Raw genomic sequence first — 9,107 nt, 5'->3', positions numbered from 1 at the left:
TGCACACACAAACATTCGATGGGAGAACTACAGCAACGGGTGTGAGAGCGCTGGGACTGGACAACCTACCAGTGGATGTAGTACACAGAAGGGACACAAGAGGGCGCACAGAGTTCAGGACTATGACGCCATATGATTGCAGACGGTGCAGCAATAGACACGTGGCAAGACAGTGTCCGGCTTATGGGAAGAACTGCGCAAAATGTAAAGGCAGGAATCACTTTGCTAAAATGTGCTTTTGGGAAGAGAAAACCGAAGGTAAAAAGACAGTGCATGCTATTGAGACTGAAGACACGGAATCAGAGACTTTGTATGTTGGAATGGTGCAAAATGACTTAAAACAGGGTAAAGATATGGAAAAGGAAGTACATTCCGTAGGACTAAAGACTGAAGTTTGGATAGCCCCCTTGCTGGTAAATGGCACCATTGTTCCCTTCAAACTGATACAGGTGCTAAGGCAAACCTCATAAGCTGGAGTGATGCACGGAATCTCAAAGTGAGACCAAAAATACTGAACAAGACAGTGGCTTTGAAGGCATACAATGGACAAAGTATTGAAACAAAAGGAACGTGTAGGTTGAATGTTAAGGTAAAAAATCGCATTCACCCATTGACGTTTGTTATAGTGCCTGAAGGACATGAGTAACTGTTGGGGGATAAGGCAGGTGTGGATTTGGGCTTGGTAAAACGAGTCTATACTATTAATGAACTGAACTGTATGCAGAGTGCCCCCCAAAACAGTACAAATATAAAGCATGATGCTATAACACACAAGTACGCGGATGTGTTTCAGGGTTTCGGAGCACTGCCCTTTACATACTCCATCAAACTGAGAGATGACGCACAACCTGTGATTCACGCACCCAGGAGAGTTCCAGTGGCCCTCCGTGAGAAACTGCGGAAAGAGCTAGACCGCATGGAGGGACTAGGTGTCATAAAGAAGACTGAGGAACCGACTGACTGGGTAAATTCCATGGTTTGCGTCAATTCAAAAAAGACTGATAAATTGCGTGTCTGCATGGATCCCAAGGACCTTAACGCTAATATAAAAAGAGAGCACTATCAAATCCCAAAGAGAGAGGAAATAGTCAGCGAAATGACAGGAGCAAAATTCTTCTCCAAGATGGACGCCTCGCATGGATTCTGGCAGCTGAAACTTGATGAAGAGAGTACTAAGCTGTGCATCTTTAACACCCCGTTTGGTCGATACTCTTACCAACGCCTGCCCTTTGGCATTAGCTTCGCCCCAGAAATCTTCCACAGAGCAATGGAGCAAATCATCGAGGGCCTGGATGGTGTGCGGGTGTACGTGGATGATCTGGTAGTATGGGGCTCCACTCAGGGAGAGCACGACACCAGACTGGAAAAAACACTTCAGAGGATACGGCAGTATGGACTCAAACTAAATAAAGATAAATGTCAGTTCAGCATCAATGAAATCACATTCCTCGGGGACAAGATTTCTGCAGAAGGGATTCAGCCAGACAAGTCAAAGGTAAAGGCCATACATGACATGGAAAAACCGAAGGACAAGAAAGGGGTTCAGTGGGCCCTTGGCATGGTTAATTACCTAGGGAAATTCATTCCAAATCTGGCAGTGAAAACTGCTCACTTGAGAAAACTGCATGCTCCAAGAGACAGAGTTCCAGTGGGGACATGAACATGAGAATGAATGGAAGGGGCTGCTACACATTCTAGCAAGTGAACCCCTACTGAAGTTCTTCTGCCCTGAAAAGAGGACAAAAGTGTCCACAGATGCCTCTAAGGATGGATTAGGGGCTGTCCTTCTACAGGAAGATGAAGGAGAATGGCGACCAGTGGCATATGCGTCACGCTCCATGATGGCTACAGAGTGCCAGTATGCGCAAATAGAGAAGGAGTGCCTTGGCTTGGCATTTGGGTGTGAAAAATTTCATACCTACATCTATGGACTTCCCAAGGTTATCCTAGAAACTGACCATAAGCCACTGCTAGGGATCGCAAAAAAGAATCTGTGTGACATGTCATCACGGATACAGCGCCTAATGATGAGACTACAATGTTATGATTTTGAGCACACATATGTGCCAGGGACACAAATGTTCATTGCAGATACACTATCCAGGGCTGCGCCTCGTGCCACACAAAACAGTGAAACAGAAGAGGATGTGGCCCTTCATGTGGATATGGTCTATGCAGCATTGCCCGCCTCACAGGAACAACTATCAAAGATAGCCACAGAGACATCAAAGGACCCTGTTCTATGGAAAGCGATGAGAAATCTTCAAGAGGGTTGGAAGAAAGGGTCATGTAAACAATATCATCATATTCAGTCTGAGCTTTCTGTGGTCAATGGACTACTGCTTAAGTGTGACAGGATTGTAGTGCCCATCTCTATGCGACGAGAAATGCTTAACAGGATACATGAAGGGCACCTGGGTGTGGAAAAGTCAAAAAGGAGAGCACGTGAGGTACTCTACTGGCCAAACATGAACTCTGATATTGACCAGTTGATCGGCGAGTGTGCTATATGTCAGGAGTATCACTACAAGCAAACAAAAGAGCCCCTCATTACCACAGAGCTCCCATCGCAACCTTGGGAAAAGGTAGGAACTGATATTTTTCACTACGAAGGAAAAGACTATTTATTAGTTATTGATTATTACTCTAATTATCCTGAGGTTGCTCTCCTACCCAGCACCATGTCAAGAGCTGTGATAACTCACCTGAAGTCAATCTTTTCCAGGCAGGGCATCCCTCTAACTCTGGTCTCTGATAATGGCCCTCCCTATGCCAGTCATGAGTTTCAGTCGTTTGCTGCAGAGTATGAGTTTAAGCATGTAACCTCCAGCCCGCTCTACCCTCAAGCCAATGGAAAAGCGGAGAAGGGGGTGCAGATTGTGAAAAGACGATTAAAGAGAGCAGCACACAGCAACACTGACCCATATCTGGCCATGATGTCGTACAGGGCGGCCCCGCTGGAAAGTGGCAAGTCTCCAGCTGAGCTCTTACTGGGTCGCAAAATCCGTGCTCGACTTCCCAGGCCTGTCACACCTGATCACAGAGATGAGGTATGGGCAGACAAGGCCCGGAAACTTCAGCGGAAACAAAAAACGCTCCATGACCGCACAGCCACTGCACTAGTGCCTCTACAGGAGAAAGAGGTAGTTCGCATTGAAGGGCCTGGGTCATGGAATCAAATAGCCACCATTCTACAACAGGTTGCCCCCAGGTCATACAGTGTCATGACAGAAAATGGCAATGTGTATCGCAGAAACAGGAGGCACCTACTGAAAACCACCGAGACCTATCAGCCGCAGGAGGACAAAGAGGATGAGCTGATGATGGAAATCCAACAGAGTGATGAGGAGACGAGGGCAATGCCACAAAGTGATGAAGTACATAGGGGTGACAATGAGACAAGGGATCCGTGTGGTACAGACATGAACTTAATGGACACAACTGGGTTGGCCCAGCAAATACCCGCTCAGCTACGCAGGTCACAGCGCACCAGAAAGCCTGTCGTTATACTCGACCTGTAGACAAGGGAAAGACTGTAAACAGCTAATGGACTTCTGGGTGTGGGTAGTGTTTATATGTACCGGCAGTTATTGCAAGGTATAGTTACACTGACAGTCTTTACATGTTGTTAATAGTAATTAATAGTAGTTACACTGACTGTTTTTATATGTTGTTAATATGTGTTCTATGTGTTATGTTATGTTATGGTGTTTACTGTTTATGTCATCGTTGAGGGGGAACGATGTACAGATAACTGTAGCTGTAGTAAAGACAGCTGCTTGATGGTAGCTGTAGTAAAGACAGCTGCTTGACGGCAGTCGGATAAATAGGAAGCCATCTTGGCCATGCGGCAGTACTACACGAGCTGGCACTGAGTCAAGCCATAATAAAGAGTACTCAACAATATCTACTCATAAGCCTCTTAATACTACGATATAAGATAACATTACAGCGCTCAGCACGCCGAACTGGCGGCGGTGGCGTACGTGGTCACCCACCCCGACGAGTTCCCCACCCCCTACACCATTTGCTTGGACTCTATGTTCACGTGCAACTCATGCACGGAATACTTGGCAATCTGGGCCAGGTGCGGATTCAAGTCCGCAGATGGGAAGCCCCTAGCAACAGCACCGCTGCTAGGTAAAATTTTAGAGGTCACAGGCACCCGGGGAGATCACTATATTCACAAAGTTAAAGCCCATTCAAAGACAGAGCCCAAGTGGGAGGGCAACCAAAAGGCAGACGAGCTGGCAAAACAGGGGGCCAGGGAAGGAGTATTCTGGGATCCGTACAAAGCAGGCCTGGGAGCCGCAATCCGGGACAAGGGAGGCACACGGGGTAGCTTTGGCCCTGGACTTAAAGTTGGTCCAAGCCCAGGATCCCGTCCTTAAGTCCGTCCTGGTAAAGAGAGAGAATGGGGAGTCCATAGCAGGTCCGTTCGCGGCAGCGGACATTAGTTTCAAAGAGGGGTTGCTTTTCAAAGGGGACTGATGGGTAGTCCCAGCACAGCACTGAGAGGAGTTCCTCCAGTTGGCCCATGGGAGCCCAGGAGCGGGACCCCCAGGGCTGAAAACTACCTGGCAAAGGGTAGAGGAGGCAGGGTGATGGCCCCAGCTCAGGGAGGATGACCGAGTTTTCTGTGCGCACTGTTTGCTGTGCGCAGCGAATAATCCCGATCCGCAGTGCAGGAAAGCCCCCATAGGACACACCAGGAGGGTAGATGGGCGTGGCGGTCCCTGCAGGTCGATTTCATTGGACCACTGCCCACCACTAAAGCAGACAACAAGTACTGTTTAGTTCTGGTGGACGTATTTTCCAAGTGGGTGGAAGCCTTCCCCTGCCGAGCAACCACGGCACTAGTAACAGCTAGAATCCTGGTGAGGGAAGTGTTCTCCCGATGGAGGCTGCCACAGGTCATGGAGTCCGACGAAGGGAGCCATTTCATGGGGCAGGTGATGCGGGCCACCTTAAAACTCTTGGGAATACAAGTGAAGTGGCATGTGGCTCACAACCCCCAGTCATCGGGGATTGTGGAGCGTATGAACCGGACACTGAAAGAAAGACTGAGGAAGGAGATAAGCCCGTTCCTGCAGAGATGGGACGAGGTCTTGCCTCTAGTCTTAATGGGTATCTGGGCCAGCCCCTCCAGAAGCACAGGGTACTCCCCACACGAGCTTATGACCGGGAGGATTAAGCGCACCCCAACCCATGTGTTGGCGTCGGTCCTCACCGAAGCGCAGGTCAGGGAGGTAAACCAGGACAGGTTTGTCCAGAATCTATACGAGACATTGAAATGGGTTCACTGGCAGGCAGCCAGTAACCTGGGGAGCCAGCACCAGAAAAATCGGCTGCTGTTAGAACCCCAGAGAACCCACGAGTGGAAGGTGGGAGACCAGGTAATGGTCCGTAATTACGCCGAGTAGGGGCGTTCGAGCCGCTGTATATGGGGCCTTATAATATCGTGGATAAAGCAAGCCCCATGGTATATGCAGTAAAACTCCCGAAACGCATGAAATGGTTTCATGTAAACCAGTGCAAGTTGTTTAACCCCGAGGAGGGGAAAACAAAGGCCAAGAGGCACCAGGGCACAGTCATGAGCCTGGTGGACGCGGGTCTTCCTCCCATGGTGTGGGACAATGATGACCCGGAGGACAGGACGGTAAGGAGGAGCAGTCGGGTCCCACGGCCTAGGGTGCCGTGGACGCCTTCCTACTCGCCGACTGCGAGCCGCAAGAGGTCCCGACGGGAGAGGTCTTAATGGGGCACTCGTTAATGCAGCAGGGAACACTGTAAATATTTTGTAAATAACCAAAACCAGATCCATGGAGGAAAACCCTCTCACAGAACGGAACTGTTTTGCTTTTGTTTTGGCGGGGAACAAAAGGAGATCGGAGGAACAAGGGGATATGGCCAACAAATTTATTGTACTTCTATTCCTAATGATGATCGGGACTAGCAGCATGGAAAGAGGAGACACCGAGGTGTCCTCCCTCTACGGCTGCACAGGAGGGAACAGGCCTACCGTGACACAGGGGGGTAGGACAGGGGACACAGACGGAATGGCCACTTACTTCCACGAGGGAAGGTGGCCAGGGTGGCTGCGATCGAACTCGATTCGGTAATCTGGCAGCGAGGGTTTCACGTATGGAGAAGTTTGCATACCGTGTCCCAAACTGCAGGTCACAGCCACACGGGTTAGGGTGACCGAGGGGAAACGCGTCTGTCTAAGATGTGAGGGACACATTCCCTTGGGACGGTGGTGGTGGCTAAGGAAGTTGGGCCAGGCCAAGGGTAACAGATCCACGGACTGGGAGAAACTGGGGGACGATACGTACCGACAGATTACGGGGGCGAGGGGGGGAGTAGAAATGTGCTGGAATAAATGGTGGAAAGAGGAACAGTGAATTTACGTGTGTCTGTGGGGGTCGGAACGGGTCTGCCCGGCAGGTGTGTCGATCGCCTTCTTGTGGCGGTGGCGGGATTCTGGGGCCGGGATCGGATGGGATCAGATTGGGGACTCCTGCGTGATCCCAGACCCTCCCAACACAGTAAATTCCATGGAACTGGTAGCACACGAGAGGAAGCCCCTGCCCACAGCCCCACCGGTACAGGAAACACAGATTAGTTGCCCCGCCACCACACCGGGACCGAGGAATGGTTTGGTGTTAGTCCCGACCGGCAAGGTCTTGTACCAAGACGTTCACTACGAAGTCGTGTCCGTCATTCTAAATTTAAATCGGGTACAGCTGCCCCGGTGATGTCCGGTAGAAACGGAAAAATTATATGAGGCCCTGTTGAAGGAAATGTTCCGACAATTTTATGAATTAAGTTACGGGAACGTGAATCGGGAAAGTCTGTATGATTTAACGGTAAACCATTGTGTTGGTTCGGGGAGATATAGACGGGGGTATTTAATGATGCGGCTACAGCCTTCAGCATGTGCACGTCCATTATCAACAGTATGGACGATGCACAGTTGCAGATGCAGGTCAACATCTTAAGGGACACGCTGCGAAAGATACTGGGGGAGGGTAACGAGCTAGAGGGGTCGGAGTTACGGGAAGATCAGGCTATGACGATACATTTAAAGGAAGTCATAGCCGAGCTGGAGGCACACGCTGAGACGATCAATAGTTTGATCTGGGAGGATCAGAATGCCTCGGCGCAGGCAGCGAAAAACGAGGTGTGTGTGTTGTACGGTGCGTGGCTGCTGAACGAAGGGCGCAGTAACTTGGAGGACCTACAGCAAGGTCGCGTCCCTTTGTAGGTCAGCAACCGGCACCTCACTGCGCTCAGCCCGTATGAAAATTTAATGAGCCCGTGCCAACTCCGACTGGCCTCAGAGGCATACCCGGTCCCAGTTGACTGTGGCCAGTCCAACCACACTGTAATGGGGATTGTACTCCGGATGCCAGTAATGGGCAGGTCACCGCGGCCGGCACCGGTATACCGAGTAGAGAATATTGGCGTCCTAAGGGACAGGGTGCACGTGCGACATCATGGGGCCCCACCGTTTGTTGTAAAGTGGGAGAACGCCATGACCGGCACTGACCTCAATGGATGCCAAAGCAGGGGCGCGCATGTGGTATTGTGTCCCCAGCATTTGAATGCGTTTAATCGGCCGGTGTGTGGGTTTGAATCAGAAGGTGCGGAGCCCATTAATTGCACCATGGAGGTGATGGCCCAAAGCCACGTTCCACCTCAGGTAGCATATGCGGGCAGAGGGACGTACTGCATCACGACAAGCATGGACCAGTATCGGGTACACAACAACACTTGGTGCCCGGTCACTGATAAGACTTTCTGCTTCAAACCCCACACAGAAGTTCAGGTGGCTCAAGAGCACATCAATCCCAGTCCAGAGCCCACCACAGTACACCTCATGGTGAACGGCACGGTACAGGACCTGCAGCAATACGTAACACGGTTCAGGTATGAAATTCCTCCTCTGCCCGAACACCTCACAAAATGAATAAAGGAAGTTGAACTCTCCCAAAAGCATTTCTATACCCTTGAGCAACGGAACAGGGAAACGGGGAATGAGATAAAAGAACTGGTTTCTCCGCCATGGTGGGACATCGGTCTGAATATCAAGATTCCCCCATGGATTCGTGTGATTTCTCATGTGATTGTAGTAGTTCAATGTGTGTTAGTGTTTTACCTTCTCCGGTTATCATGTAGGAAGCGAAGTAAAACACTCCGAAACCGGTGGCAAGCTTTGACTAAAGAATAGCCCGGAGTTGACTGTCTGTTTGTATATATACCTGTAACTGTGATGTGATTTGTTGTATAAAGTGTGAGATACAGGACATTGGGGTAAAATTTGACGTACGGTTTGGTTGGGATATACAGTGCGCCTCCCGCAGCGGAAGATGACAGAACTTTTGATGACATTTCTGTTTGGGAAAGGTTGAAATATCAAAGGGGGGCCTATAGCAGTCGGCGCAGACTTCATGGATTTTTAGATTATGAACCCTTATTAAAAACTGGACAGGCTGTTTCGGAGGGGAGGGGGGGGAGCAGTGAAAACCCACTCAAGCTGGAGATGACTCATTCGTATGGAAACAAACTGTCCTTGGGAACAATGGTCCGAGAGGCCCAGTCCCAAGTCTTGATTAACAAGGCTGACGACTCATTGTTCTGGTCAAGATTAATTCGTTCAGTTAATCGGCAGGAAGATCGAAAAAAGATCAAAAACCATTCAAACCATTCAAGTGATCGAAAACCATTCCCCCAGGCCATGTGTCCATTAATACTACAGACCGCGGTCTGTGTATTGGAGGGGTATATTAGAGAGCAGTTGGATAGCTCTCTCTCTCTCTCGCCTGCCCTCCACACAACGGAACATCAAGAGGAACAGAGCCTTGCTCTTCCAACCGAGACGGACTTCGACTAAGGCTGGGACTCGCATACCGCAAGGCCGGTACGGAACCAGGTAGCCGAGACGTACGGGAGAAAGCTGCAAGCAAGATCAAAGGGGCAATCTAGGTGAGCATTGCCAAGCCTACACACCCACAAGATCACTTAGCTGTGTAAGGGGGTGCCTGTATGTTCCTACCAAACCAGAGGGGGTTTAGCGTTGGAAGGGTCCTGTGATAGTTTAGTTC

The 9,107-nt window shown here is 50.0% G+C and overlaps 1 pseudogene; it reads left to right on the top strand.

The window, feature by feature from the left end:
* The first annotated feature begins 7,072 nt into the window (after positions 1 to 7,072).
* LOC147106646 (uncharacterized) lies at positions 7,073 to 8,233 on the top strand (annotated as a pseudogene).
* The last annotated feature ends 874 nt before the right edge of the window (positions 8,234 to 9,107 follow it).

This window comes from Somniosus microcephalus, chromosome 15, assembly GCF_052327205.1.
Source record: "Somniosus microcephalus isolate GS21.2 chromosome 15, FLI_Smic_1.0, whole genome shotgun sequence".
NCBI lineage: Eukaryota > Metazoa > Chordata > Chondrichthyes > Squaliformes > Somniosidae > Somniosus > Somniosus microcephalus.
This window is presented reverse-complemented; position numbering and strand designations above follow the sequence as displayed.